The sequence below is a fragment of the Capsicum annuum genome, chromosome 5, assembly GCF_002878395.1.
Source record: "Capsicum annuum cultivar UCD-10X-F1 chromosome 5, UCD10Xv1.1, whole genome shotgun sequence".
Taxonomy (NCBI): domain Eukaryota; kingdom Viridiplantae; phylum Streptophyta; class Magnoliopsida; order Solanales; family Solanaceae; genus Capsicum; species Capsicum annuum.
In genome coordinates, this window is record NC_061115.1 from 220,149,630 (window position 1) to 220,159,510 (window position 9,881).

Consider the following 9,881-nt stretch of genomic DNA (forward strand, 5'->3'; position numbering starts at 1 on the left):
GTTCGCACTGTTTTGCCCGTTTGACCACCCTAACTTCCCCACACTAGGCCGCTCTCCAGTTTGTTTGGAGTTGCCCAATCTATTTTTGGCTAAAATCACTTTCGGTTCGCAACCTACCTCCAAAACTGTGGGCTATTAGCACACCAATTTGGCCCAAAAATAGTTCATTCGCACTGTTTCACCCGTTTGACTACTCAAACCGCCCAAAACACAACAACGGCCCACACTAGGCCGTTCCTAGCCTGTTTGGGGCAGCCCAGTCAATTTTTGGCCAAAATAACGCCCAGCCCTTGGGCTCACCCCAAAAATCATCGGTTATTGCACACCAATTTAGCCCGAAAATGGCCTGTTCGCGCTGTTTTGTCCATTTGACTACCCAACCTCCCAAAAAACCATAAATGCCTACACTAGGCCACTCCCTAGCCTATTTGGGGTAGCCTGGTCGATTTTAGGCCAGAATCACACCCGTTCCCCGGACCCACCCCAAAAACCCTGGACTATAACACACCAATTTGGCCCAAAAATGGCCTGTTCACGCCGTTTTGCCTGTTTGACCACCAAATCGCCCAAAAAATCATTAAGGCCTACACTAGACCGCTGCCCAACCTGTTTGGGGTATCCCAATTGATTTTTGAACAAAATCACGCCCAGTCCCGGTCCCACCCTGAAAATCGTGGCCTACAGAACACCTATTTAGCCAGAAAATTGCTCGTTCGTGCTGTTTTGCCCTTTTACCACCCTAACCGCCCAAAAATAACCAAGACCCACGCTATACTGCTCCCCAATATGTTTGGGGCAGCTCGATCAAATTTTTAGCCAAAATCATGCCCAGCCCCTATGTCTACGTCAAAAATCGTGGTCAATAGAAGACCGATTTGGCCCGAAAATGGCCCGTTCGTGCCGTTTCACCCATTTGACCACCCAATCTACCCAAAAAAACACAAAGGCCCACACTAGGCCATTTTCCAGCCTTTTTAGGGCAACCTTATCAAATTTTTGCAAATATCACGCCCGGCCATTGGGCCCACCCCAAAAATTATGGGCTATAGAACACCGATTTGGCCCAAAAATGGCTCGTTCATGATGTTTTTTCTTTTTGACCACCCTAACCGCCTAAAAAACCACCAAGGCCCACACTAGGCTGCACCCAGCCTGTTTGGGGTAGCCCAATCAATTTTGGGCAAAAATTATGCCCGCCCCCCGAGCCTGCCTAAAAAATTATGGGCTATAGAACACCGATTTGGCCCAAAAATGGTTCGTTCGTGCCGTTTCGCCCATTTGACGACCCAAATCTCTCAAAAAACTAGAAAGGCCCACACTACACAGCTCCCTAGCTAATTTAGGTAGCCTGGTCAATTTTTGGATAAAATCATGCCCGTCCCCTGACCCTCCATAAAAATCGTAGGATATAGTACACCGATTTGGCCCGAAAATAGCCCGTTTACGCTATTTCGCTTGTTTGACCACCCTAACCGCCCAAAAACTACAAAGGCCCATACTAGGCCGCTCCTCAGCCTATTTAGGGCAGCCCGATCAATGTTTGACCAAAATTATGCCTGACCTCCGAGTCTACCTCAAAAACGGTGGGCTATAGCACACCGAATTTTCTTGAAAATGGTCTGTTCTCCCCGTTTTGCATTTTTTACCGCCTAACCGCCTAAAATAACCACAAAGGCCCATACTAGGCCACTCCTCAGCTTTTTGGGGAAGCCCTATCAATTTTTGGCCAAAATCATGCCCGGCCCCGGGCCTATCCCAAAAACCATGTGCTATAGCACTTTAATTTGGCCCAAAAACAGCATGTTCGCATATTTTCGGGCGTTTGACCACCCTAACCACCTAAAAAAACATAAAGGCCCACACTAGGCCATTTTTCAGCCCGTTTGGTGCAGCCCACTCAATTTTTGGCAAAAATCACGCCCGGCTCGCGGGCCTACCTCAAAAATCATGGGCCATAGCACACCAATTTTACCAAAAAATGGCCCATTCACGTTGTTTTGTCCATTTGAACACCCAAACCACCCAAAAAACCACAAAGGCCAAAAGTACGCTGCTCCGCAGCCTGTTTTGGGCATCCCGATCAATTTTTGGCAAAAATCACACCCGACCACTGGGCTCACCCCAAAAACCGTGGGCTATAGCACAACAGTTTAACTCAAAAATAGCCCGTTCGTGCCGTTTCGCCCGTTTGACCACTCTAACCGCCCCAAAAATCATAAATGCCCAAACTAGGCCGCTCCCCAATCTTTTTTTGGCCAAAATCCTGCTAGGCCCCCGGCCTACCTCGAAAACCGTTGCTATAGCACACAGATTTGGCCCAAAAATAGCCATTTTGCACCGTTTCACTTGTTTGACTAGCCAAACCGCCCAAAAAACAATAATGGCCAATACTAGGCCACTCCCCAGCCTATTTGGGGTAGCCGAGTCAATTTTTAGCCAAAATCACGCCCGACCTCTAGGCCCACCCCAAAAATCGTGGGCTATTGCACATCGATTTGGCTCAAAAATGGCCCGTTCGCGCTGTTTCGCCCATTTGACTATCCAATCGCCTAAAAAAACATAAAGGCTTACACTAGGCTTCTCCCCAGCCTGTTGGGGGCAGCCTGGTCAATTTTTGGCCGAAATCAAGCCCGAACCTCGGGCTCACCCCAAAAATCGTGTGCTATAGCACATCAATTTGGCCCGAAAATGGCCCGTTGGCATTATTTTGCCCGTTTAACCATCGAAACTGCCCAAAAAATCACAAAGGCCCATACTAGACCTCTCCAAAGCCTATTTGGGGCAGGCCAAATGATTTTTTGAAAAAATCACGATAGGACCGTGGGCCCACCCAAAAAATCGTGGGCTATATTGCACCGATTTGGCTAAAAAATGGCCTGTTCGCACCGTTTTGCCCGTTTGACCAACCTAACTGCCCAAAAAACACAAAGGCCCATACGAGGCCCCTCGCCTACTTGCCCCCTGGGCCCACCCCAAAAACTGTGGGCTATACAGCCCACTGATTTGGCCCGAAAAAGGCTAGTTTGCGCCGTTTCACCCCTATGACCACCTAAACTGCCCAAAAAATATAAAGGCCCACATTAGGCAGCTCCTCACCCTATTTGGGGAAGCCCGATCAATATTTGGCCGATATCACTTCTGGCCCCTCGGCCTACCTAAAAAAACGTGGGCTATAACACACCAAATTTGCCCAAAAATGACTCGTTTGTGCTGTTTCGCCCGTTTGACCTCCCATACCGCCCAGAAAATAACAAAGAACATACTAGGACACTCCCCAGCCTGTTTGGGGTAGCCCGGTTGATTTTTGGCCAAAATCATATCTCATGCCTGGCCCACCCAAAAAATCGTGTGTTATAGCACATCGATTTCACCCGAAAATGGCCCGTTCGCGTCGGTTCGTCCTTTTGACCACCCTAACCGCTAAAGACAAAACATAAATACCCACACTAGGCCGCTCCCCAGTCTATTTGGGGTAGCCCGATTGATATTTGCCAAAAATCACTCCCTGCCCCTGGGCCTACCTCAAAAACCATGGGCTATAGCACACCGATTTAGCCTGAAATTGGCCTGTTCGCGCCATTTCTAATGTTTAACCACCCAAACCGACCAAAAAATCACAAAGGCCAATACTAGGTTGCTCCCCAGCCTGTTAGTGGTAACCCGATCAATTTTTTGCAAAAATCACGCCTTGCCCCTGGCCTACCTAAAAAATTATGGGATATAGCACATCAATTTGGCCTAAAATTGGCCTTTTCACATCGTTTTGCATGTTTGACCACCTTATCCGCCCAAAAAACAACAAAGGACCACACTAGGCCTCTCCCCTGCCTATTAGGGGCAAGCCGATCGATTTTGGGCCAAAATCACGTTGGCCCCCGGGCCTAGCTCAAAAATCATGGGCTATAGCACATCGATTTGTCCCGAAAATGGACCGTTCACGCCGTTTGCCCATTTGACCACCCAAACGGACCCAAAAACTATAAAGGTCCACATTAGGATGCTCCTCTGCCAGTTTGGGCAGCCCAGTCGATTTTTGGACAAAATCACCCCCGAACCCCAAATTGTCCCTAAAAATCGTGGTCTATAGCACACCAATTTGTCCCGAAAAAGGCCCGTCCCCAAAAAAGGCCCGTTCTCGCTGTTTCACCCATTTGTGATACAAGAATAATCTCAGATATGGGCTTATGAGAGTACGCGTTGGACCCGAGACTTGGTGTGTGCAATTGAAGAGACAAAGAGGACTTAATTATGCACCAAAAAACTGTCCATACACTACACTTGGACTACACTCCATAGGCGCCTTTTGTCTTCCCTTTATTAAGGGCTTTTTGGATATTTCACTTATGTTGTAATAAGTCTATAAATAGGCTAGTATTAGGTGTTTATTTCTTTAGTTATTTATTGATATTGAAAGTTTTAACACTTGAACCAAACTCTCTCTAGTGTGAGGAGTGTACCACCTTAGTTTATGGCTTGGAAAAGCCACCAAATCCAAAATGAGGGTGATGCTAGGGTGGAATCGCTAGTATTGCCAAACATTGTTAGAAACCTTGGCGCTTGAGTGGTTCACGCCCTCTTGTGTCATTGTAAGAGTGTTGGTTTTGCCCATTACAAGTATTAAGGGTCTTAGTGTGTGACATACACTTAGGTTCTTAGTTCTTGTGAGAGTTGATGTCGCACTTCCTATCCCTTTCATTCTTGTAATTATTTGTTGTTGTTCTAGTGAAAACCGTGGGTTGTTGTTATCTTGTTGTTGTTGTCTTATCATATTGTGTTCATCACTTTTTATTGGCTGTTTTGGTGTATAAATACACCTTGTTTCCTTGTATTCTTGTGTTGTAGTTTTTTGACCGAAACTAGCTCTCAAAGGGGTCCTCGGATTCCTCTTGATTTGTGGACTGTTTTGAGCCTTTTCTTGTGTTCCTTGGTCTTCTTGTATCATTTGGTATCAAATCTAAGAATGGTTGTGTTCCTACACAACCAATCTTGGGCTCTCTAATTCGAAAAAAAAGGTGTTGGAAAGCTGAAAATTCCAAAAAGAAGCAAATCGGTCCATTCTTGTTGTCTAGGCCGAAATTGTGTCTTCTTGTTGTTTTGGCCGAGATTTGTGACTAGTTTTCTTGTTATTTTTGTATTTTTTTTTTGTGTTAGATCTTTTTTTCCTAACACTAGAAGAGGTGTCTAAGGTCGAAAATCTCACAAAAAGAGTTGTGTTCTTGAGTTTGGGGTTCTTGGCCGAGAAAGTTGTTGTTCTTGTTGTTGTCTTGGCTGAGATTTGTTATTTTAGTTTAGATCTAGGTATATTTCGTGAGTATTGAGTTTTATTAGTATTGTTTTGTTCTTCCCTAACACTAATAGAGTCAATATATAAGTTGAACTCCTACTTGTGTTGTTGTTGTGCTGATTCAAAAGTTGGGCCGAATTGTTGTTGGTGTTGTTGTGGTGGATTCAAAATTTGAATGTTTAAAGGTGTGTTGTTGGTATTGTGCTCGTGTATTTGAGTTGAAAGAGGTGTTGTTGTTGTTGGGAGGTTCAACTTGAACTTTGGTCTTCAAATGTTGTTGAAGGTTCTTGGTGTTCTTGGCCAATCTTCATGTCTTGAGACAAGAAGAACCTTCAATAAGTAGTGTTTGATCTTAAGACCAAGTGGAAGAGTGTAGTCTTCTTGTTTATCTTGAAACAAGTTCCAAGACTATTACAAGAAAGGAAAGGGACCAAAAGACTTTCAAAAAGTCTTGTTACCAAAAGAGAGAAAGGGCACTTTCCAAGACTAACAAAAGAGGAAAGAGCCAAAAAGATTTCAAAAAGGTGTTTTGCCAAAAGGGTGCAAGGAAAGTCAAAGCCCTTTTGAATTTGAAAAGGCTCCAAATCTTCTTGTTTTCCTCCCAAAACCGAAATCCTCTTTTCCAAAGTGAATTGACAAATCCAAATTGAAGACAAGAAAAAAAAAATTAGATTTCCACAATATTCCACAATCATTCCAAGGCTGCCACATCACTATCCGCAACCAATCAAAGGCTGCCACATCACCCCTTTGCACAAATAACTTATTTTCTATTTTGTAGGTAACTTCTTGGCCATAATGGAAGCCATTTTGGCCCACCTTGATGCTATTTCCCGAGACATGGCTAAGGCGAATGCGGGCCTTGAAAAAATTAGCTTGGATATGTCTACTATACTTGTGATAAAGGAACGAGTGGAGAGTCGAAGGAACTCTCGTGTTTATACTCCCGAAACCTTACCTCAAATGATCAATCCTCCAAGATCACCACCAAGTGACATAGACATAAGCCAAGCCACCAAATGCCCTCCAACCTTAGACCTAAATAGGTCACTTCCCTCTCAATTTGATCAGGTCCAACAAGAGGGACTTGGAAGACAATTTACTCCTATCCAATCTCTACAACCGAAGCTCCACATTACCAAAACAATCCTCTCAACCAAAACTCCACTTCCCCAAAATAGATATGTCCATATAAAGGAGTATGGTAGAAAGGAACATGAGGGACATAGAGTCTACAATGATATTTATATGATGGAAGGAAAATTGAGGGGAAGACGTAGGGAACCACAAGGAACCCGCCACCAATAAAGAAGTTGGGATGTTCTTTGGATGAGATTGAAGACAAGGCTCAAGATGGAGAGGAAGTCGAGGTTCAAAATGAAGATGTTGGCCGAGACTTGTGTTATTGAGCCCTCGGCTTCCTCATGTGTTTTGTGGACTATTTTGTGCCATCTTCATATTTTGTAGACTGTTTTAAGTGATTTCATTAAAGTGGCCAATTGCATGAAGTGAAGCCGTGAATTTTTGGGCAAATTCCACTCAAGATGGAGAGGATGATACAAGAATAATCACGGATATGGGATCATGAGAGCACGCGTTGGACCCAAGACTTGGTGTGTGCAATTGAAGAGACAAAGAGGACTTAATTATGCACCAAAAACCGTCCATACACTACACTTGGACTACACTCCATAGGCGCATTTTGTCTTCCCTTCATTAAGGGCTTTTTGGACATTTCACTTATGTTGTAATAAGTCTATAAATAGGCTAGTATTAGGTCTTTATTTCTTTAGTTGTTTATTGATATTGAAAGTTTTAGCACATGAACCAAACTCTCTCTAGTGTGAGGAGTGTACCACCTTAGTTTAGGGCTTGGAAGAGCCACCAAATCCAAAATGAGGGTGATGCTAGGGTGGACTCGCTAGTATTGCCAAACATTGTTAGAAACCTTGGCACTTGAGTGGTTCATGCCCTCTTGTGTCATTTTAAGAGTGTTGGTGTTGCCCATTACAAGTATTAAGGGTCTTAGTGTGTGATATTCACTTAGGTTCTTAGTTCTTGTGAGAGTTGATGTCTCACTTCCTATCCCTTTCATTCTTGTAATTGTTTGTTGTTGTTCTAGTGAAAATCGTGGGTTGTTGTTATCTTGTTGTTGTTGTCTTATCATCTCGTGTTCATCACGTTTAGTGGCTATTTTGGTGTATGAATACACCTTGTTTCCTTGTCTTCTTGTGTTGTAGTTGTTTGACCGAAACTAGCTCTCAAAGGGGTCATCGAATTCCTCTTGATTTGTGGACTGTTTTGAGCCTTTTCTTGTGTTCCTTGGTCTTCTTGTATCAGTTTGGCCAAAATAACGTCGGCCCCCGGGCCTACCTAAAAAATTGTGGGCTATAGCACACTGATTTGGCCTAAAAATGGTCCGTTTGTGCCATTTCCCTTGTTTGACCACCCTAACCGCCAAAAAACCCACAAAGGCCCATACTAGGCCGCTCCCCAGCCTATTTGGGGTAGACCGGTCAATTATTATCAGAAATCATGCTCGGCCCCTGAGCCTACCCCAAAAATCGATGGCTATAGCACACCGATATGGCCCAAAAATGGCCCGTTCGCACTGTTTGGCCTATTTGACCATCTAAACCGCCCAAAAAACAAAAAAGACCCACACTAGGCCACTCCCTGGCCTGTTTTGGGCAGCCCTTTCGATTTTTGGAAAAAATCATGCTGGGCCCCCAGGTCTACCTCAAAAATCGTAGGCTATAGCTCACCGATTTGGCCCGAAAATGGCCCAATCGAGTCATTTCGCCCATTTGACCACCCAAACCGCCCATAGATCTACAATGGCCTACACTAGGCTGCTCCCCATCCTGTTCGGGGCAGATTGGTTGATTTTTGGACAAAATCACGCCCGGCCCACGGGCCCATCCCAAAAACCATGGGTTATAGCACACTGATTTGGCCCGAAAATGGCCCATTCGCGTCGTTTCGCCCGTTTGACCACACAAGCTGCCCAAAAATTAACAAAGGTCCACACTAGGTTGCTCTCGGGCCTTTTTGGGGTAGCCGATCGATTTTTGGCCAAAATCACACCCGACCCTTGGGCCTACTTCAAAAATCGTGGGCTATAACACACAGATTTGGCCTGAAAATAGCCCAATCGCACTATTTAGCACATTTGACCACTCAAAAAGCTACAAAGGCCTACAATAGGTTGTTCCTCAGCTTGTTTGGGGCAGCCCAATCAATTTTTAGCCAAAATCACGCCCGAACCTCGAACCCAAGCCCATCCATAAAATGAGAGCTATAGTACACCGATTTTTCCCTAAAATGGCCCATTCGTTTTGTTTTTCCTGTTTGACCACCCTAACCTCCCCAAAAACCACAAAGGACCATACTAGGCCGCTCCGCAGCCTATTTGGGAAATCCCGATTGATTTTTGGCTAAAATCACGCCCGACCCTATCTAAAAAACCATGGGCTATAGCAATCCAATTGGCCTAAAAATGACCCGTTCTCACCGTTTCGATCGTTTGACCACCCAAACTACCCAAAAAATCATAAAAGCCCACACTAGGCAGCTCTCCAGCCTATTTAGGGCAGCCCGATCAATTTTTGATCAAAATCACGCTCGGTCCTACCTCAAAAATCGTGGGCTGTAGCTCATCAATTTTGCCTGAAAATGCCCCATTTGTGCTGTTTCTCATGTTTGACTACCCAAACTGCCCAAAAAACCAATAAGGCCCACACTAGGTCATTCCCTAGCCTGTTTGGGGCAACCGATCAATTTTTTGCTAAAATTATGCCCAGTGACGGGCCTACCCCAAAAATCGTGGGCTATAGCACATCGATTTGGCCCAAAAATGGCTCGTTTGCATTGTTTCACTCGTTTGACCAACCTAACCACCCCAAAAAAATAAAAAGACTCGCACTAGGCCTCTCACCAACCTGTTAGGGGCAATTCGGTTGATTTTTTCCGCTAGGCATACCTCAAAAATCGTGGGCTATAGCACACCAGTTTGGCTAAAAAATGGCCAGTTCGCACCGTTTCGCCCGTTTGACCACCCAAACCACCCAAAAAATAACAAAGGACCATACTAGGACCCTCCCCAACCTATTTGGGGTAGTCCGATCGATTTTGAGCTAAAATCACGTCGGCCCCTGGGCCTACCTCAAAAACCATAGGCTATAGCACACCAATTTGGCGCAAAAATTAACGGTTCATGCCGTTTCACTTGTTTGAGCACCCAAACAGCCCAAAAAACTATAAATGCCCATACTAGGCCTCTATCCTGCCTGTTTGGGGCAAGCCGGTCAATTTTTGACCAAAATTACGATTGAACCACGGGCCCATCCTAAAAACAGTAGGCTCTAGCACACCGATTTGGCCCGAAAGTGGCCCGTTCATGTTGTTTCGCCCGTTTGACCACCCAAACTGCCCAAAAAACCATAAAGACCTACATAAGACCGCTCCCTAGCCTGTTTGGTGCAGCCCGACTGATCTTTAGTCAATATCACGCTTGACCCATAGGCCTACCTAAAAAATCATGGGCTATAGCACTCTGATTTGGCTCAAAAATTGCCCATTCGTGCCGTTTCACCCG